We start from the raw sequence: 22,598 nt of genomic DNA, 5'->3' as shown, positions 1-22,598 counted from the left end.
AACATCCCCTGGAGAAGGAAATGGCAACCTGCTCCAGTATTCTTGTCTGGGAAATCCCATGGACAGAGGAGCCTGGCCAGGTTATAGTCCATGAGGTCACAAAGAGTTGGACACAATTTAGGGACTAAACAACAACAGCAACAATGATGACTACATTCTAATTTCTAGAACCTATTAAGTTATTACATTACATGGAAAAGGAGAATTAAGATGGCAGATGGGATTATGGATGCTAATCAACTGACTTTAAAATAGGGAGATTATTCTGGATTTTCTGAGCAGGTTCAATGTAATTGCAGGAGGTCTTATATGTGAAATAGTGAGGCAGAAGAGTAAATGTTACAGTGATGTAATATGAGAAACTTGAATGGCCATTGCTGTCTTTGAAGATGGAAGAGGAACATAAGTAATGGTACATGGTCTTCAGAAGCTGGAAAAGGCAAGAAAACAATTCTCCCATAAAGTGTCCAGACTACAGTCCTGCTGATATTTTGATTTTAGCTGTGTGTCTGCTCAGTCACGTCCGATTCTTTGCAACTCCATGGACTGTATCCCTCCGTGCTCCTCTGTCCATGGTATTCTCCAGGCAAGAATACTGGAGTGGGTTTTCATTTCCTTCTCCAGGAGATCTTCCCAACCCAGGGATCGAACCTTCATCTCGAGTCTCCTGTGTCTCCTGCATTGACAAACGGGTTATTTACCACCTTGCCACCTGGGAAGCTTCATTTCAAAGTTCTGACCTCCAGAACTATAATATATTTGTGTTGTTTTAAGCTTTTATGTTTGTGATTCTTTGTTAAAGCACCAGCAGGAAACTATTACGCTTTGGAAATTATTCATTTTTTCATCCAGCAATCACAAAGCTCCTAATTGTAAGACACTGCCATAGTCATGTAACCAGGGTTTGGCCAGTAGTGTTGCCTTTGCGGGCTTCTGTTTTCTTTCTTTCCACTGGTAAACAGGAAGGACTAAATGGAGAATAGATTTTTCCCTTTCTTACAGGAATATTGTGAGGAAATTCTACTTTCCACCAGTGTTTGGTTTTCTCCATTTTTAAGTATATATTATGGGAACTCTCTCCTAATATAAATCTGGGCTCTACACTAGACTGGGAATAATTCATGCTTATTCCTTCTGAGATTTAAAATATAAATATGACTTTCAATTCTTCTAAGCATCCATCTTGCTATAATCTTTCTTGCATAAACTCACCGATTCATGTACACATTCATGCAATAAATTTTACTGCTGCAGTTACTCAGATACTGTAGATAAAAAGATTAAACAAACAAACAAAAGCTGGTCTCCTTCTGTAAAGGTTCTTATGACCCATAAGTACGAGAGACATGTATCTCCAAATATAATGCATAGCATTAAGTGCTTTTATGATTATGATAAAACCCCATAAGTTTTTATAAGTACTAATACGTACTTTGTAAATACTAAACAGGAACTCATATTCATAAGTCTACATTCTTTTATGTATATAAAGTAGAAGTGGTTATTATCAGTAATCTTAATACTTTGGCTATGTATCCATTATTTGATTTAAAGACTTGTTATTAGTACATGAGGTGTTTGACTTTGTGGTATTGATTTGTATGCTTAGCGGTGCTTTAATTTGAACCCAGAGTAAGTCAAAGGACCAATAACCTAAAATGACATTTTGAGACAGAACTAAATATATATCAAGGAAGAAAAGGTTGAATAAATAGAGCAGAGAGTAGAGAACACCCTAGGCTCTTCATCTTTAAAAAGAAGAGCATCATATTCTAAATTGCATCATAGATTTTCTGCTATAGCTTTATCTGGAAATTAATCAACTAATTATGTATAATTATAATTAATATCTGAATTCATTACATTCAGGCATATTAATTAGAATTTGAAATTTATTCTGAGCTATCTTAAATTCCTTACACACTAACAATCAGAGAATAATGAAAGCTTGACTGTTTCAAATTAGGAAAAAAAACTCATAAACCATAAAATAAATTTTCCAATAATAGCACAAGTTTGAGAGTTATCTTGCAGGAACTCATCCTCTGCTTATAGAGTGGTGTTTGTGCCCAGCCATTTTCCTAAGAGATGGCACCAAATTTGTAACTGGGGACTATGCTTTCACGCACTTTGCTTGATGCGTCCACATCTCCATTCTTACTTTCCTACTTTCACAGATTTATATTTGCAAAATACCCAGTGACATCATTCCCACTTAAAACACTGAATCCTTTCGTAGACAAGATAGAGTCCAAACCATTCGGTATGATATTTGGGTTATTTTCACTATCTTGGCTGGTGTCCCCACCATCTGTATAAGACATCGGTATATCTTTGCTTGACCATCTCCTTGCCCTCCAAGTCTAAGCAGTAACCAAACCTTGATAAATTTTCCTTCTAAGCAACTTTTGACTAGATTGCATTCTTTCCTTGTTATCACAGTTGTCCTCTACCAGGCTCTCATCATCTCTCCCCTGATGCTATACAATAACATTTCCTGATGCTAGTTTTGCTCATATCAATTCATCCTTCCCCCTACCCCTCGGAGTTACTAGGATGTCTAGCAAACTGCCCCACGTCTTAGTTCAAATAGACCATACTTCCTGTCTACATCCCAAGCCCCATTATACTCTCTGCTGCTCAATTTGCACACTAGAAATTACCAGGAATCTCTCTCGATGACACTGTGCTATTTTATGCATGCCTCTGTTTCTTTGCCCAAGCTGAGCTCTCTGTCTAGAATGGCTTTCAACTTTACCTCTATGTTGAAACTACCAAAAAGCCTTTTCTTCCTCAGGCGGGAGCAGAGTTTCTATAGTCCTTTGCACATATATCTGTTACAGTACATACTGTAATGTTAATTTCTTCTTCTTCCATGTCTTTCTCATTATTTTGAATGTGAAATTCTTGACAGACAAGCAGTGGGACCATCCATTTTGCATCTCTAATACATAGTAAGGTATCTGACACATTAAGGTGCTCTATAAACATTTTGTTGTTTTGGGGAATTGGCAGAAACTTCACAAGCTGGTTTACTTTTCCAATTTCTGCCAGTATCCTCTCTTATCTTAGCCCTATGGATCACGTGTAATTTTGTTATCCATCCATCCATGCATGGGTAGTCAGATATATGCTATTTTTTAGGCATTGAGATTTTTAAAGTTTTATACTTAGTAAATAAATGGATAAATTACCCACCCTTTTCTATCACATAATTACTTGATTTTTGAGTATTTTCACCCGTCTCTATTCCTGAATGTATTTTACTGAAACACATTACTACTATTATACTTATGATACTCTATAACTAGTTGGGATACATATAGATTTCTAAACATTCACTCTTTCATCCATTTCATGAGGGAAGATAAGCCCAGAAAGGTGGACATTTTTATTTTCTATCATATAACTGGATGATGCAGTTTAAAACTGGTTTAATATCATTTCTCAATTATCATAGGAAGCACCACCATAAAAAGTATTTTTTAGGAACCTTTAATATCTGTAGACTGATACAAGAGAGTGAATTGGGGTAGTAAATTACAGATGACATTAAAATTTTAGTTTTAATTTTACTATCTACTCTTTAGATAAGTTAAAAAATGTACAAGTTACTTATGACCTAATGTAAACGAAAAGGTGTTATGAAATTAGCGATGAAAAAAAATCTCCTAACTTTTGTATGTAATTTTTGGTTCAAATGTTTTGTTGAGTGTTTTGGTTCAATGTTTTCATTGAAACAATTTGGCATACATGAAAACCTGCTAAGTACCAGGCACAGTAGTAGATTATAAAGATATAGAAATCAAATGAGATTTTACCCTCACTATTCTACATTTTCTTTCCTACACTTTTCTACCCCCATTCTTTACCAGCCATGCCTAATCTATGAAGATCCTGTTCATATATATAATGATTTCCTCCAGGTAAAATTGTCTGCTTGCTTTTATAGACAGAGATTATGGAATATATTATCTTAGATAATGATTAGTTACACATGTGCCTGTCTCCTTAATAGATTCAGTTCAGTTGCTCAGTCATGTCCGACTCTTTGAGACCCCATGAATCGCAGCACACCAGGCCTCCCTATCCATCACCAACTCCCAGTTTACTCAAACTCATGTCCATAGAGTCGGTGATGCCATCCAGCCATTTCATCCTCTGTCGTCCCCTTCTCCTCCTGCCTCCAATTCCTTCCAGCTTCAGAGTCTTTTCCAATGAGTCAACTCTTCACATGAGGTGGCCAAAGTATTGGAGTTTCAGCTTTAGCATCTGGAGTTTCAGCTTTAGCATCAGTCCTTCCAATGAACACCCAGGACTGATCTCCTTTAGAATGGACTGGTTGGAACTCCTTGCAGTCCAAGGGACTCGCAAGAGTCTTCTCCAACACCACAGTTCAAAAGCATCAATTCTTCGGCGCTCAGCTTTCTTCACAGTCCAACTCTCACATCCATACATGACCACTGGAAAAACCATAGCCTTGACTAGACAGACCTTTGTTGACAAAGTAATGTCTCTGCTTTTCAATATGCTATCTAGGTTGGTCATAACTTTCCTTCCAAGGAGGAAGCGTCTTTTAATTTCATGGCTACAATCACCATCTGGAGTGATTTTGGAGCCCACAGAAATAAAGTCTGACACTGTTTCCACTGTTTCCCCATCTATTTCTCATGAAGTGATGGGACCAGATGCCATGATCTTCGTTTTCTGAATGTTGAGCTTTAAGCCAACTGTTTCACTCTCCTCTTTCACTTTCATCAACAGGCTCTTTAGTTCCTCTTCACTTTCTGCCATAAGGGTGGTGTCATCTGCATATCTAAGGTTATTGATATTTCTCCCGGCAATCTTGATTCCAGCTTGTGCTTCATCCAGCCCAGCATTTCTCATGATGTACTCTGCATATAAGTTAAATAAACAGGGTGACAATATACAGCCTTGACGAACTCCTTTTCCTATTGGAACCAGTCTGTTGTTCCATGTCCAGTTCTAACTCTTGCTTCCTGACCTGCATATAGGTTTCTCAAGAGGCAGGTCAGGTGCTCTGGCACTCCCATGTCTTTCAGAATTTTCAACAGCTTATTGTGATCCACACAGTCAAAGGCTTTGGCATAGTCAACAAAGCAGAAATAGAAGTTTACAAGCCCCTTTAAGAGAATAATCTTATGCTCCCAGCACTCAGTGTATGATACAGTTGTTTCTCAACAAATATTTGTTCAATGATCAATAATTTCCTTTGGAGGAAGACAGGAAATAGGCTTCCTGGAATAAACTGAATAAAAAGCATTTTTATTTTATAACACCCAGGATGGCAACAAAGTGAAAAATTATTTGCAAAGTAGATGAATTAGGAATTATTCAATTTAAAGTAGAATTTCTTTAGATAATGCAGTATCTTCTGGTGAATTTAATTGATTCTACTTACAAAGTCTACGTTCTGTTTTTCAAAAAAAATTCTGTTGTTTAAAGTGAGACACACACAGTTGATCATCAAATATTCAGTATTTTAATTTTCGTTTTGTCATGTACTTGCTGAGTGATCTTGAGTAAAACAATCATCTTGTTTCAGAAATGGAACTACACTTGCATGGACTTAAAAGTGATCTTAAAATGCTGACAAATACAATAGCCAATTTTAAACAGTGAAGTTTTAATCAAGTGCAACTGAGGGGTCAGAATTGACTCTTTTCTGGTTTCTAGATATGGAAAAATCATATTTTTAAAAGACACTTTCATTTGTCTAAAGATTTACAAATAAAGCCATTTACTATGAATAACAATGGCATGGACTTAAAATTAATCTACGAAACAATTTTAATTGATGACTTCTAAAGAGTATTTGCCTAGAAAATCCCATGGACGGAGGAGCCTGGTAGGCTGCAGTCCATGGGGTCGCTAGAGTTGGACACGACTGAGCGACTTCACTTTCACTTTTCCCTTTCATGCATTGGAGAAGGAAATGGCAACCCACTCCAGTGTTCTTGCCTGGAGAATCCCAGGGATGGGAAGCCTGGTGGGCTGCTGTCTATGGGATCGCACAGAGTCGGACAGGACTAAAGCGATGTAGCAGCAGCAGCAGCAACAAAGAGTATTTCTAGGGACAAAGGATAAATGTTAGTTGGGACATCTTGTGCATTAACAAACCTCAAATTCTGTCTATAGACTAAAAAATGTTGGCAGAATTAACTTTGTGTGTGTGTGTGTGTCTAAGTGAAGCCAACTAAATGTTGGTTTTTGTTGGACTTTTCACTTTGGTATAATCACTTTGATGTTATGTGCTTGTGTACTAAGTCGCTTCAGTCATGTCCACATCTCTATGACCCTGTGGACTACAGCCCACCAGGCTCCCCTGTCCATGGGATTCTGCAAGCAAGATTACTGGAGTGGTTGCCATGCTGTCCTCCGGGATCTTCCCTATGTTATATAGGCAGTTAAAACCTAGGAGTTTAAAACCTAGATTATGTGAATTTGATTCTAGGAAAGGAATGTCAGCCTTGATTTGTTGGGCTCAAGGTTACAATAGAGCTCACTTGTGTAATGTTCTCAGACAGACTTAACTAGCAAACAAATAGAAAATTTAAAGTATATTATTTGTCTTATTCAAGGTAGACAGACTTCAGCCTTAATCCCATTTCCATCCTTTAAGAAAAAAAAAGTCAAATAGCAATATTAAAATACACTTTAAAAGTGATCACAAAATGTAATTTAAAAAAAAAAAACTGCCTAGAAATGGTTAAATTGCTTTGATAGGGCACAGTAGTTATTGGCCTAATGCTTGTTGTTCAGTTGCTAAGTTGTGTCTGACTCTTTGCAAACCCATGGACTGCAGCACATCAGACCTCCCTGTCCCTCACTATCTCTTAGAGTTTGCCCAAAAGTAGGCATTTTTAAACTTGACAGACATTACTTAGAATAATATAGGATCCAGCACAATTTCAATAAAAATAGTATAAGTTTTCAAATTCACTGCTTATTTCATTCATCACAAAATGTCCCTTACCTTTCAAACTTAGAGACCCTGAGAGTGATCAAAGAAGAGTTTTCTTTTGTTCTTATTACTTACTATATTTCATGGCCTTTTCTTGAATAATGATGTTAATAATTCAATTTTCATTCCTTTCAATTGAAACAGATTCTGACTTGTCAAGAATATATAAAAATATAAATTATGACTTCAAGACCTTCATTTCTTTAGAACTTATGGGTATAAATGATATAAATCCACTTTCTCCAATAATTTTCAATGTGTCTAGTATTTTCATAACTATATCTACTTTATCTTTCCTTTAACTCTGTCAGTAATATTACAAAATATGAAATTTGTCTGGGCTTATTTAACATTCTCTTTTTCCATTTACGTAGAAGCAATAAATGGACTAGTTTGAAAAAAATCTACTATTTCTTATCCCTGGAATAATTTTGTGAGATTTCACTTACTATTTTTATTTGGATAATGTGTTTTTAAAGCTTTGTTTTAAATGACTGGGACTTTTAACAGTTTGGTGATATTCACAGGGTAAATTATTTTCCCATCTACATTTAATGATATTTTGCTTACAGTTATATATTGTCAAATTCTTCTTCTTTTTTTTTTTTGTATCTTTCAGAACAGACTGCACATACTTTTAAAAGGTTTTGTTTATCATGTATACCACTCTTTAAATCTTGCTATAACCACATGTTCAAATCCCTGACTAATTAAACTATTCTCTGGAGGCCTTTAACAAATTCACAATTAATGAAGGATGAGTTTCTTTGAAAGTTGTGCTTACTTTTCTATCCTTCAATTCAATTCAATGTGTATTTAATATTCTTACTACAATAATATTCATAATATTCTTTTAAAAAGCTTATGTTATCTTCTTCAAAGGTTGCAGTGCTAAGGAATTCAATTTTAAACTATTTTTCATGTTTTAAAGATTTTGGAACATTGAATCCTAGCAATGAATAGACCAATTTGGGGTCAATGGCCATTTAACCATTTAACTGTTGCCTCAGGCATTCTTTAAGCAGTGGAAATAACTATAAGGTCTCAGAGTATTTGAGACTATACAATCTATCAATGTGTATTTATGTTATAATATGTATATTTTATACACATATATGCTATATATATATATATAAACATTTTTCCTCAAAATGTACTCAATTTTCATAATAGCTGTATGCAGTGGGTGATGTTATTATCCTAACCCATCCATTTACAAATGAAAAATCTGAGGCAGAGGGAGGTTAAGTAACCTGATTACATTTATATAGCTAAAAGGTAGCAGAGCTAGGATTCAAACCTAGGCAGTTGGTTCCAAAGTCTTGTTCTTAACTGTTATGCTACTCATTGTTTGAGGAAATATGAATCTTTGTAGAGGTAAGAGTAATTTTTTTGTTTGCTTTATGATGTGAAGTTTTTGTAAGGTTTCCTACTATGTAAAGGTACTTTCTTTCAATGATTTCTTGATACAGATGGCCCACTGAAAAAGAGTATTTTTATACTTATCTTCAATAAAACTTTCTCTAAAACCACAAAGTTAATGAATACTATGAAATGAATGCCACTAGATACCACTTCTTAAACTACTTTGCATTCTACTTTTTTTTATTTGAATAGATAAGAAAGGTAATATATCCTTTTAATGTATGAAGACTTTATTCAATAATTCAGGAAATGCCTAGGAAGGAAAATAAGTACTTATCTAATCTCCACTTCAGTCATCTAGGTGATACAGCAATACAGAAATAATTTAATATCCTCTTTAAAACTTATTGAGAAAAAGAGATCAAAAGTTTACTAACAAGATTAATAACTCTAAGTTCTCATATGAACCTGAGATTAGGTAACTCTGTGAAGGCCATAAGTATTGATAGCAATCAGACTTAGTGAGTTTTTTATGTTAAGAGAAAAATCATATTCAAATGACTTGAGAGTTCTAATTATATTATCATGACCCTCAAACTTAGGAGGCTATTAACTCTATCTGTAAAATGAAAAAATGTTATCAATCATATAATTTAAACCTTGTATGGATCAACTATAAAATAATTTAAAGCAGACTACTCAAATAAGGTTCAGTTTGAGAGGTATTAAAAATCTATTTTATAATTTGACCAGAAAGTGTTATATTATGAGATTCTTTAAATACATAATCATAGACTTGCTCGAAATTGTTTCATTTGGGGGTTGGGGGTAATTCATAATCATCTAAAGTAATTTTAAGCATTTTTTGATTGATTACAATTTGAGAAAGAATTTTTTTTTTTAAATTTCTAAAACACTCAGTTTCTCAGATCAGCAAATCCTGTTTTAGACTAAAATTTAGAGCCATTTCTGGAATGAGAGGAGAAACAACTATTTAACCAACTTATACCTCTTTATGGATCAGCAGCATCAACAAATCCTTTAACTCAGCAGTTACAAGAAATCCCTATGAACTTTTCAAAGTTAAATAACTTTAGCAACTCCACTTTTTTCTTTAAATAGCCAGCAGCCAACATTCAAAATGAACTGCTAAATTCCTATATAACAAGACAAAGTTTGTTTCTGATATCAATAGCTTTTATCTTGATTTCATGTCACCCAGAAATGTTCTCAGCCGAAAACAATGCTTAAAAACACATTTATAACAATGGTCTATCTTTTCAGACTGAGTATTTGTGGTTGAATTGGGAACCATCTGAAAATTAGAGACAACAACTGAAATAAGTCCTTGGACTTGACAGTTTCAAGAGACCAAATCTTCCAAGAGTGAAAGTATAACTTTTCCCCAGCTATTGTTTCCTTCAGAGGCACTAAACATTGTTCTGTTTAATAATGATTTTATAATAATGAAATACCAGACCAAAGTAAATAGTTTTTTAATAGCTATTTCTTACTTGGAAAGCCTTGTAAGCTCTCTACAGCTTTGCTTGCAAAGATATCACAGAAGCTAATGACCTTGTAACTATTCCACAATGTGACAGATTTACTGCACAAGCCCTAAAGAATAAAGTAAAAGATGTTAGCCTCAAATCAGGGTCAGATCACAAATCCAAAGGGAGGACAAACCACATATAGACGAGGACAAGTAACAGACATTAGAGCAGTGCCGCAAGCATGCGGCCCATATTCAACTCAGTTTATTTCTATGACAATGCAGAGGTCTTGTTTAATGGAGAAAGTACCCAGACATACTTTGTGAATGTATGTGGATACTGACCTGGACTTGTGACAGGACTAGAGGTAGTAGGCTCAATAATTTCTACAAAAAGGGAAAAGGAAAGAAAAGAAAAACATTTTGTGTGTTATTTACAAAGAAGACAAACACTCATGAGACAATCAACAGTCATGCAACATATACACAGGTGGTCTTTTATTTGAAGACTTCCCTGACCATGGAAACCATTAAACAAAATCCAGTCTCTGAGGGATACACAGCACCTCATCACTGTCTTTGATCTTTCATTCTGAGCCAACATTTAGGAGTCATTTTCACATTCTACTCTATAGCATCTAGTTTTACTGTTATAAGGTTAAGAGCCTGTGCTCAGAGTTCTCAAGCAACAGTTTTCAAGGCTTCCTTCTGGTAAAATAGCAAAACTTACATGGAGAATGCCTTCTTCGGAGAGAGCTGATGCCAGCTCCTATAATCATTCAATCATGTGTTTCTTCTTAATATGTACTAAAATTAAATCATAGGTAAATCTCAGATATTCTCAAAATGCCTTTTTGAAGTAAAGCTCATATTTTACAAGCATATCTATAGAATTTGGCTACTTGGAGAACTTGCTATGTCTGTCCGTGCAAAAAAAAAACAAACACATACACACATACCACATACATATACACAAACATGTACATGTTTTGAATGACCTAAAATATATTCTCATGTCTAAAAGACATTGCTGGCTGTAGTTTATGCATAATTAAAGAGCAACTTTGTCTTTGTGTATAAATATAATTTTCCAGTAACTATCTAACAAATAATAAGCACCATGTCATATATATTTATGGCATATATTTAAATCATGGTTTTTTTTTTTTTTTGGCTATTCCATGCTGCTAGTAGGGTCTTAGTTCCCTAACTAGGGATTGAATCCAGCCCCTTGGCAGTGAGAATGCAGAGTCCTAACCACTGGACATCTAGGGAATTTCCTAAATCAGGTATGTAATTTTATTTAAGATTCACATTTTAACTTATCTTTTAATAGGATTGCTTATTTTTCAAGTGTTAAATGAAAGTCCCTGAAAAATTCCATGGACAGAGGAACCTGGTGGGCTACAGTCCATAGAGTTGAAAAGATTCATACACGACTGAGTGACTGAGCCTATATAAAAATAACAGTAGTCATTCAAATAGCATCACTGACCATCCTAAAGAATATGAACAATTTTTCATGAGAGAAAATGAAAATATTAGGAAAACATTTTTGAGGAACTCTAATAATGCAACATCCTGAGAGAACTATTTCAGTATTAATTTCACTTAAGTAATCTATTCCTCTTTAACCTAGTTAATTGGCAAGCCCTATGATAGGGAAAAACTAACCTGGAGTCTTAGAAACAAATATAGTATGACTATAAGAGATACAGGCAGACACCTTAAAGGCAGGCAGTGCAAAACCTTGTCTCTGAGTATAGGAAATGCTGTGGAGTAAAAGAAAAAAAAATCTTTTTTTTGTCAACCTCTTTGGGGCTCTTTGCTGTCTTTCACTGATTCTTCTACTGATAATTCTATGGCAACAACAAATTTCATTAAGTTGTGAACTCACACTCTTATCTGTTAGTATAGTTCAGCTACTGGTTTGAGTAGTAAAACTTCAGTTTAGCAAGCATTATGAAATGAAGCTTCTAAAAAACATTTCTGAGTGTCAATTATTTGGGAGGCAAAGTCTGTGTCCTAGTTTACAAAGTTGATTCTCTGAAAAGAGACATTCTCAAGCAGCCAAATAATTAGCCAGATGTTGTTGTTATTGTTACGTGCCTAAGTTACATCCTACTCTTTGCAGCCCCATGGATGGCAGTACTCCAGGCCACCCTGTCCCACACTATCTCTCAGAGTTTGCCCAAGTTCATGTCTGTTGAGTCAGTGATGCTACCCAACCATCTCATCCTCTGATACCCTTTTCTCTTTTTGCCTTCAATCTTTGTCAGCATCAGGGTCTTTTCCAATAAGTTGGCTCTTTGGTTCACATCAGGTGGCCAAAGTATTGGAGCTTCAGCTTCAGCATCAGTCCTTCCAATGAGTATTCAGAGTTGATTTCTGTTAGGATTGACTGGGTTGATCACCTTGCTATCCAAGGCACTCTCGAGTCTTCTCCAGTGCCATAATTAGCCAGATAACAAGTTACAATTAAAAATTCAATAGTCTAGCCATCCATCTGGCCATGTGATTTGGTATTGCTGGGAAGTGGAAACAGTAAGGTAGCTCTGCATAACCGTACTTAAAAATGTAGAAGTTTTTCTATTTTCCTTTTTCAAGGACAGCAATTAATATTTCAATTCTTTCCATGTGTTAAGCAATATTCTAGGAGCTGGGATTACAGTGGCTAATTAAACAGTTAAAAGTGCCTGGTCTCATAGAGCCTATGGGTTGTATAATGTAGGGCTTTGAAATATTAAAGTATTCAATTCTTATGTCAAAATTCAATTAATTATAGAAAATTAAAATTTGAAATACAAAATCATAGAGAAATACTGCTGTCTTTTAGAAAGTATTCTTTTGTTAGGCTGGCATAAACCCTCAAATATTTTTATGCCCTTTTACTTTTAAATATGAAAAAAAAAGTTCTTTCAAAAGTAATGAAAACTTATGTTAAACTTAGTTTAATGCTATATATTAAATCTCATTAATATATGCTAGGACCATGTATGAAAATAAAAGGATTTTATAATCAAAAGAAATGAAAGCAAAAAATGACTTGAAAGGTAAAAGCTTAATCGGAATATTTATTCATGGGAAAACTAAATGCAGTAGGACAGTGAACAGAATTTTCTACATTCAGTAATTTGGACATTTGAACTTCAATTTCTTCAACTGTTTGGCTTCCATTGTTTTGAATTTCTAATGCTGATTTGAGAGTTCATTGAAAAAGATGGCGTGGCATGCAACTACAACTTCATCTCAGTGAAAGAATGGTAGAAACAAATAGCTACCCCATTGAACCAAGCTCTTCATTGTGCTCGCTTATGTAAAGCAAAATTGCTTATGTAAAGCCACATTGTCTCATAGAAAGGGCTTTTAAAAGAATACAGGAATTTAGCGCATGAAAAATTATGTTGCACACAGGGTCCACTTCGTAATTTTAGTTTCATAGTCAAAATAAGCTATTTTTTTTCCCACATAAGAAAGGATATAGTAGAATTCCTCCTGAGGTAATTTTATGTAAAACAAGAATTGGGACTAGAGGAGTTGGTTAGTTGGAGATTCAGATTTTAAAAACCAAAGGTCACACAAGGGCATGAAGGGAGAAACCATGGTGAGTAAAGTCAAATCACCCAGACAGGGAAAAGCTGTTGCTGAGGGTTGTGGGCAATGAATGAATCTCAGCTAGAATCCTTGACCTTGATACAGTTGGGTGAGTTAAAAGGATCAGGTAAAACTGGGATCGGATCTCAAACCTGTTATTATTCAGCTGTGTGATGGTGAGCAAGTTAATGAGCCTCTCCAATCCCCCAGTGTACTCATTTATTGAATTTATATAATAGCTCCTACTTTGTAGGTATACTGGTAGGATTAAAGATATTTTATACAAACAACCAAGTGAGAGTGAATAGCAGCAGTAGGTTTTGCTATTAATTATAGAAGTGAAAGGAAAAATTAGTATTTAAATCAATGAAGAAAAAATTAAAGAGTGTTGGGATTTGGGGAGAATTTAACTTTACCAAGTAGAAGCAAAGATGGCAGAACATCATGAATAACTGAAACTATGTAGATAACAAAATTCCACCAGAACATGGGCATAAATTTTTTCCAATTTAAAGGTTAATATACTATGCTGCAGGGTAATTATTTAGGAGTCACACTCACTTCTGGAACATAATTACAGAATATAAAGCATTTTTAACAGTTCTCACTTAGGTAAGAATAGAAATTTACAGATCAAGATCTTATAATTTTTGTGAAAATGCACTTTAATTTTTAAATGGGACTTTTGTCCCAAATTGTAGGCATATATTATTAACAAAAAATTTAAAATTCCCCCCTTAAAACTCCAAACAAATTAGAATCATAATATTTTATTACCAGACCCACGGATTGAACCTGAGTCTCCTATGTTGCAGGCCAGTTCTTGACCATCTGAGCCAGCAAGGAAGTTCTCTTAGAAAATATAGTCTGGGTAATAGTTGAAGCTGACTAGATCCAAATCTGCTATAAATTTTCTTATATTCTTTAAATATCAATTCAATTTATTTTTAAAATTATTTATTTTAATTGGAGGCTAATTACAATATTGTGAGTTTTGCCATACATTCACATGAATCAGCCATTAAATATCAATTCAATTTTTTATAGCCTACTTTTTTAACAGCTCTTATAACAATGTAATTATTATTAATAATTATTATATAAGAATAGTTATATTATTAACATTAAGGCAATACTTTGGCTACCTGATATGAAGAGCTGACTCATTAGAAAAGACCCTGGTGCTGGGAAAGATTGAGGCAAAAGGAGAAGAGGGTGCTAGATGATGAGATGATTAGATAGCATCACTGTCTCAATGGATGTGAATTTGAGCTAACTGAAGGAGATAGTGGAGGACAGAGGAGTCTGGTGTGCTGCAGTCCATGGGGTCACAAAGAGTCAGACATAACTTAGTGACTGAGCAACAACAAAAATTATTATATTGGTTACACTTGATGACATATGAGTCACCTATATGAACTCATTTCCTTCTCGTAACAATGCTGTGAGTTACATACTATTATTAATTCCCTTTCTGTAAATAAGATAACAGAGCACAGAGAAGTTAACTATCTTGCTGGTAGTCACAGCCAATAAGAAGTAGTGATGGGAGAGATGCAATGCTAAAATATCTTAGCATTTCTTACCTTCCAGAATAAATAAACTTCTCAGTTTTATTATATCTATAATTACATAAATGGAATATTCTGTGCAACTGGATAATCTTACAACTCTTCACTAATATTAGCTTTCCAACAATATAGTCTTTCTATTTTAGATACCCAATAAATGAGTGACTTCTGCAATCAAAAATGAAAGACAGACAAATTTAATGTTAATTTCTGGAGGCTTCTATAATAGAGGACTTTGCATAGAGAAAAGGGTTTATAACACATGATTTTCCAATCTTGTTCTCATATTCCAAGCCCACACCAAATATAGTTGTTTGCTTCTATATAAACCTTGATGCCATAGAAGGACAATTCTCCAAATAGCTTAGAGGAGGTTATCATAACTAGATTACACAATCAAATAAGAATCTTGAACTTGTAAACTCCCACTCTGCCAGCATAGTAGTTTGACCAGAGACTGCTTAGCTTTCAAGAACTTTGGTTATTTTTATAAGGATCAAATTTGAGCTGCTGTTCTGTCGTCTTAGTAATCAACTTGTAAGCCATGAAATATTCTTCAGGAGGTGCCGAGTGGGCTCTCCTGATGAACAACAGTAAGGTTTTCAGTGCGACTTTCTTATGTGTCTCATTATGTGGAGAATCAGAGTGAGCGCTCCAGGGTTAATGACAGAATATATCATCCTGGGCAATTGCATTTCCTGTAGGGAATGGTCTCAGCAAAGAGATGATTTTAATTGTACATAAAACAGAGGTGAAGAGAAGTTCACAAGACAGACATTTTCAACAGTTATGTGGAAAAATGAGGTGTCATGTAAAACAAGATTTTACTTCATTAGTAAATGTGATTTTGGCCATGACAGGAGAAAATGCTGTTATATTAAAACAAGGTACTGAGGACATAGAGTAGTGTTATAAGAAGGGGCCATTTGTAATGACCCTTTCTACAGACCCCATTAATTACTGTTTTACAACTCTGCATGCACAATATAATAGAATTATCCAATATCAAACCCCTTCATTCATATGTATTTTGGAAGGTCATATTTGGTTTTTGGGTTGTTATTTTATCTTTTTGTTATTATACAGCCCTGATGTGTGTGAGTTATGTTTCAGACTGTTGAGTGATAACATGCTTGTGTGTTGAGACAAGGCAGAAATTAATCCTTTTGGTTGTCATGGTTTCATTTGAAAGCTCTGACTCCCAATCATTGTGGAGTGGAAGTAATGTCATTTCCACAGTAGAAATGAAGAAGATGTTGCCCTGAACCAGAGTTAATGCTGATGGGAGCCACAGAAAACAGACTGTGAGCTAGTTGGACATTGAAGACAGGAAAGGCAACCCTTCTCTTTTACCTTTATGGAAAGGCCCATAAAGAGTATGTCAGGCCTCGTAAGCACTGGAATACCAGACACTGTGCAAAGAGGTCAATTTAGATATTACACTTATGCCTCTGGGAAAGAAGGACAACAACCGTTCTGGTTGTCTGAAGACTTAGGTTCCATCCCTTCTGCCAACCTTCAGTGTGTGATTCTAATCCAAGCTCTGGCTTTTTACTTTTTTGATATATAATTAAGAAGTTATAATGTTGGTTCATATACCTCCCTGAGTTATTTTGGTTCCCATTATATGGTGGTTGTTTAAAAGGACAGTGGCTGATAACAGAGATTCTGGAGGAAGCCTGCTGCTGCTGCTGCTAAGTCACTACCTAGGACCAAATCTTGAATCCAATACTTAAAATGTTACTCCCCCTCAGTACGTTTGCACATTTAATAAAATGGAGATAACAATGCTGCTGCTGCTAAGTCGCTTCAGTCATGTCTGACTCTGTGCGACCCCATAGACAGCAGCCCACCAGTCTCCCCCGTCCCTGGGATTCTCCAGGCAAGAACACTGGAGTGGGTTGCCATTTCCTTCTCCAATGCATGAAAGTGAAAAGTGAAAAGTGAAAGTGAAGTTGCTCAGTCATGTCCGACTCTTAGCGACCCCATGGACTGCAGCCTACCAGGCCCCTCCGTCTATGGGATTTTCCAGGCAAGAGTACTGGAGTGGGGTGCCATTGTGTCTACCATTTAATACTGTAGTGAGGGTAAATTTTAGAGATAATGCATACAAATCACTTAACATAGTGACTGCTGGGAAAACAAGTAATTGTGGATCTCTGTTAATCTACTTTTAAAATGAAACTATGGTAAACGACCTTTAAAACCATTAGTGCACTATCAACACTTCATATTATTATAAGTGACTATCATATAATTTAACCTTAAAAGCAAATATTTTTCCCTCAAGAAAATCACATCTTTTAATTAAAAAAAAATTAAAGTTTTTTCAAATGCTTACATGGGAAAGCCTACATTGTTAACACTAGCTGCACTCAACTACCAAGAATTCTTTGTAACTTTACAAAGGCACAAGATTATTCAGCATTTTTTTTTTCTTTTTTTCTGAGAGGAAGCTTGTGCCTAGTGGAAGGAATTTGCTACATGCAGCTATTGTTTGCAGACATTTGAGTGTGTATGTGTGTGTGGTGAAGTAAAGGAATTTACAGAGGTGTAAAAATTAGAGGGTTGCATTAAGTATCTCTGCATGTGTGTATACCTCCGGGATCCATTTGAAAACAAAGTCCTATGTTCAAAATGAAAACAAACAAACAAAAACAAACCCATGTCTGTTAATCATTCTGGCAAATGTCCTGAGGCAGTAGAAATGTTGCTATACTTAACTTTGGTTAAAACTACCTCTTTGAATATAAACGTATCCTCTCAGTCGACCTAAAGCCAGTTATGATATGAGTGAGGAAAATATTTTCTGTAGTAACAAAGGGGCATTAACAACAAATGGTGCGTTCCCGTGCTTAAAAATATTAATACAATAACTTTCTAGAAATACAGTTGCTCCAACATATTTCTCTAGTGGATGAGGTTTTGAGAGGAGAATTTTGGAAAAATTTTGGCCCAAGTTTTGGATTACTATGGATCGACATGGTTGTTCCAGAATTCTTCTAATAAACCACCAGATTTTAGTAATTGTAACGTTGACTCCAAAGGCCATTGAAAAACTGAGTATTAGTGAATATTTCATATGGTACTCAGATACTGAAGACTGTGTAATTTTCATCATTATGTAGATAATCTTTACAAAGAATCTGATGAGAGTGTGGTGTTATTCCTGAAGCATACCTCTCAATATCACAGAAGAATAAATGTCTCAGCTTTCAGCAAACACACTTGGTTTTCTCTCTCATTCAAATCAGAATAAAAATCAGAATGAAAAGGAAATATAGTGAAGGATACAAGGATCCAAAAGAGGAGTATTAACCACTGATATATTTATAAAAATCCACTATATTGATATCACACAAGGAAAAGCAGGGCTTAGACACCTGGTAATTAATACTTAGACTATTCATTGTCTTAAACCTGATGCTGCTGCTAAGTCACTTCAGTCGTGTCCGACTCTGTTCAACCCCATAGATGGCAGCCCACCAGGCTCCCCTGTCCCTGGGATTCTCCAGGCAAGAACACTAGAGTGGGTTGCCATTTCCTTCTCCAATGCATGAAAGTGAAAAGTGAAAGTGAAGTTGCTCAGTCATATCCGACTCTTAGCGACCCCATGGACTGCAGCCTACCAGGCTCCTCTGTCCTACAAAATCCTAATTACTTTCAAGAACTGAATTGCAACCTGTGTGCTTTCCCTATTGTCCCCCATATATGACTAGGCAGAGGAATGGCTTTTAGTGACTGCCTTTAGATTTTTGTTGGCACAGGGCTTCACAAGGAGTTGGCGAATTCCCATATGCTTTGTCATACCCATCTCATTGCATTAGCACATCACTCACCAATGTGACACATTGTATCTAAATGGTAGCTTGATGAATTGAAATCAGCACTATTGCTAAAACAGCCATGTAAAGCATGCCTTTCATATGATTGGAGTCATAGAGAAATGAACTCAAATCTCTGCTGCATACTAGCTACAAGATCTTTCACAAGTTAACGATCATAGGTAAGATGGGTTTTTCATGTTGAATAACTAAGATAAGACACTTAAAGTATAGTAGGGCAATTCAGTTCAATTCAGTTCAGTCACTCAGTCATGTCCGACTCTTTGCGACCCCATGAATTGCAGCACGCCAGGCCTCCCTGTCCATCACCAACTCCCGGAGTTCACTCAAACTCACTCCATCGAGTCGGTGATACCATCCAGCCATCTCATCCTTTGTCGTCCCCTTTTCTTCCTGCCCCCAATTCCTCCCAGCATCAGAGTCTTTTCCAATGAGTCAACTCTTCGCATGAGGTGGCCCAAGTACTGGAGTTTCAGCTTTAGCATCATTCCTTCCAAAGAACACCCAGGACTAATCTCCTTTAGAATGGACTGGTTGTATCTCCTTGAAGTTCAAGGGACTCTCAAGAGTCTTCTCCAACACCACAGTTCAAAAGCATCAATTCTTCAGCGCTCAGCTTTCTTCACAGTCCAACTCTCACATCCATACGTGACCATTGGAAAAACGATAGTCTTGACTAGTTGGACCTTTGTTGGTAAAGTAATGTCTCTGCTTTTGAATATGCTATCTAGGTTGGTCATAACTTTCCTTCCAAGGAGTAAGCATCTTTTAATTTCATGGCAATACTGAGCTTTGTATCCTTCCTTTCTGATTGAGGGCAAAGATTTCTGATATCATAGAAATAAGATCTTAATCTCTAGTTATTCTTAGACTCTATTTAAACAATATACTGATGAACAACCAAGTCATAAAGAAAAATTGAAAAGTAGTAATTAAAAGGCAGCTTGAGGATGCTGGTAAATGTCCTTCAAGTGTTGGATCCACTGAAGACATGTTAAATGAGTCCACCTGTTGGCCAGTGTGAAATGGCCTACAATTGCAAACTCCTTGACAAAGAAGGATGTGATGGGATATCTCTCACAGGCAGTAAAGTGAGTTACACTTGCATCCAGCTTCTCTGAGCCAGGTGAGTTGAAGGACAGGTTCAACATGAAACAGGAGGAACAGAATAGGCTGGAGGAATGTAAGTTACTATGGCCCTCCCAACACTCTGTTTGAATCCATGTGGCAACAATACAGCTTTTTGGGATACCAATGCTAGCAGAAAGCCAGGCCTGCCAAGGAACAGCTATGCTATTGGCTTAGCTTCAGAAAAATACAAAAGACCAAGAGTAGAGCTTCAAGAGGTGACTACAGAGGCTTTTTAGAGGAGAGCTGCCTGATATTGCTACACTGACAAATCAGGTTATTATGAAGTTATTCATATCTTTTCAACACAAATTTTGAGCATATTCTATTTTCTAGACACTATGCTATGTGTGTTGATACAGTGGTGAATAAGACAAAGTCCCTTTTCTGGAAACTATATTGCAAGCAAGACTGGCAATAAATAAAAACAATAAAATAATTACATAATTTACAGTGTGCTAACCACCCTGGAAAATAAATACAGGGTGCTTCAGGAACATGTAATAGGGGACTCTCTCTTGTAACTATGATATCCGCTTAGGGAAAACCTCCCTGAGGTCCGATACACTAAACTTTACTGTCCGTATTTGAATGATGTACTTGTTCAGGTGGGTGACAGACAACAGAAGGAGATGTCACATGGGTTCATTGCTGGTGTGAGTCTGCTACCATCAATTTTAGCTACAGCACAGTCTGCGTTGGGCAGTGCTCTTGAGAATTTGCGATGCTGAGAGGACATGACATGCTGTGTCTTTGAGTAGCAAGGTACCAAGTAAATGATCCCACTTAGAAGCAAAGGACGTTACAGGCTGAAGACACCTTAGAGGCTGTTCTGATCCCTCCTGTTCATCTAACAGAGGGGGAAAACAAGGCCAAGACAGAAACAGCAAGTACATAACAGCGATGGAATTAGAGGCTCAGTCCTTTATTCCCAATCCAGTGATAATGAGGAACACAGAAACCTTCACAGGGCTCTACTCAGCAACATTAGTCTAAAAATGAAAAATCAAAAGGAGTCAAGTCTCTTTAGTAATGTGCCAGGGTAGGTGGTATCATAATTTCACTTCTGTCATTAAAATTTGGTCCTGATCATTCCATGTGGCAAGGAGAACGAGCAACTGAAGATCAAGGACCCCATAACAATTTTACTTTGTGTTAAAGTCTGACCCAACAAATTCTGGAGCACATTGAATTTCGGAAAAATTTTCCTTTCTGTCTTAAATTGACTTGAAAAAGTGCAAATGCATACAGCAGATTTCCTCTGATTCACAATGAGGTTTGTCTCAATAAACCATCATAAATAAAATGATGAAAAATATCATAAATAAAACAACACATTTTTAATTACACTTCATCTATTGAAAACATCAAAGCTTAGCATTGCCTACCTTAAATACACTCAGAACACTTAAACTAGCTTACAGTTGAGCAAAGTCATATAACACAGGGCATATTTTATAATAAAGTGTTGAACATCTTATGTAATTTATTAAATACTGTACTGAAAGTGAAAAGCAGAATGGTCATCTGAGCATGGGATTCGCGTAAGGGTCACAGTTGTTTACCCATGTGACTGTTGCACTTACCGGGAGCTTTGATTGGTTGTCAGTGCCCAACGTTATACTACATTATATACCACAAATTGCTAGTCCTGGAAAAGATCAAAATTTAAAATTTAAAGTACAGTTTCTACTCGGAGAAGGCAATGGCAACCCCCTCCAGTACTCTTGCCTGGAAAATCCCATGGACGGAGGGGCCTGGTGGGCTACAGTCCATGGGGTCGCTAGGAGTCGGACACGACTGAGCGACTTCACTTTCACTTTTCACTTTCATGCATTGGAGAAGGAAATGGCAGCCCACTCCAGTGTTCTCGCCTGGAGAATCCCAGGGATGGGGGAGCCTGGTGGGCTGCCGTCTATCGGGTCACACAGAGTCGGACACCACTGAAGCGACTTAGCAGCAGCGGCACAGTTTCTACTGAACATGTTTTACTTTTGCACCTTTGTAAAGTCAAAAAATTAGGACAAATCATTAGAAGTTTGGGACTGTCTGTATGTGTATATATAATAGAGTATATGCTGAGTATATACATGTGTGTATATATATATATACACACACACACACATATAAAGTACATATATATGTATGCACACACAAGTTAAGTTGGACAGAATGTTTAGCTATTAAAATTTTATTAGGCTTTCGGCCTTATATGGAGTCAAAGCAGTTGTTTCAGCATTATTTTTGCTCACCATAGCTGTATGTGAGAAAGAGAGTTATAAAGGGAATTGTCAGAAAACAACATTTTCTATATGTTGCCTGGTCAAATTAAATAACCTCTCATCTTTCCTCAAACTTGTAGGCTCTCCTTTCCTTTTCTGTTCACTAAATGTTCCTACCACTTGCTGAAATAGTATATGTTTTAAGTGGCTATTTCATGTTCATTTGTATAAATTATTTGAATAGTGTATTTTTGCCAAATTAACATACCTTTGCATCAAAAGTGCCTACAGGCAATCAATAAGAAAAAAAGAAAATCTGTTCTGGAAGTTGGGAAACCTGAGTTCAGGTAGTGTCATTTCCTAGTGCGGTAATTTTGGAAAAGTCATAATCTTTGA

General features: G+C 36.1%; 1 protein-coding gene across 1 annotated transcript in view; it reads right to left on the bottom strand.

Annotated features, from left to right (window-relative positions):
• The window catches only part of NEGR1 (neuronal growth regulator 1), a 1,047,432-nt gene that overhangs the window by 131,430 nt on the left and 893,404 nt on the right, over nucleotides 1–22,598 (bottom strand). The gene's annotated exons all lie outside the window — the stretch shown is intronic.

The sequence above is a fragment of the Bubalus kerabau genome, chromosome 6 (genome assembly GCF_029407905.1).
Source record: "Bubalus kerabau isolate K-KA32 ecotype Philippines breed swamp buffalo chromosome 6, PCC_UOA_SB_1v2, whole genome shotgun sequence".
Classification (NCBI taxonomy): domain Eukaryota; kingdom Metazoa; phylum Chordata; class Mammalia; order Artiodactyla; family Bovidae; genus Bubalus; species Bubalus kerabau.
This window is presented reverse-complemented; position numbering and strand designations above follow the sequence as displayed.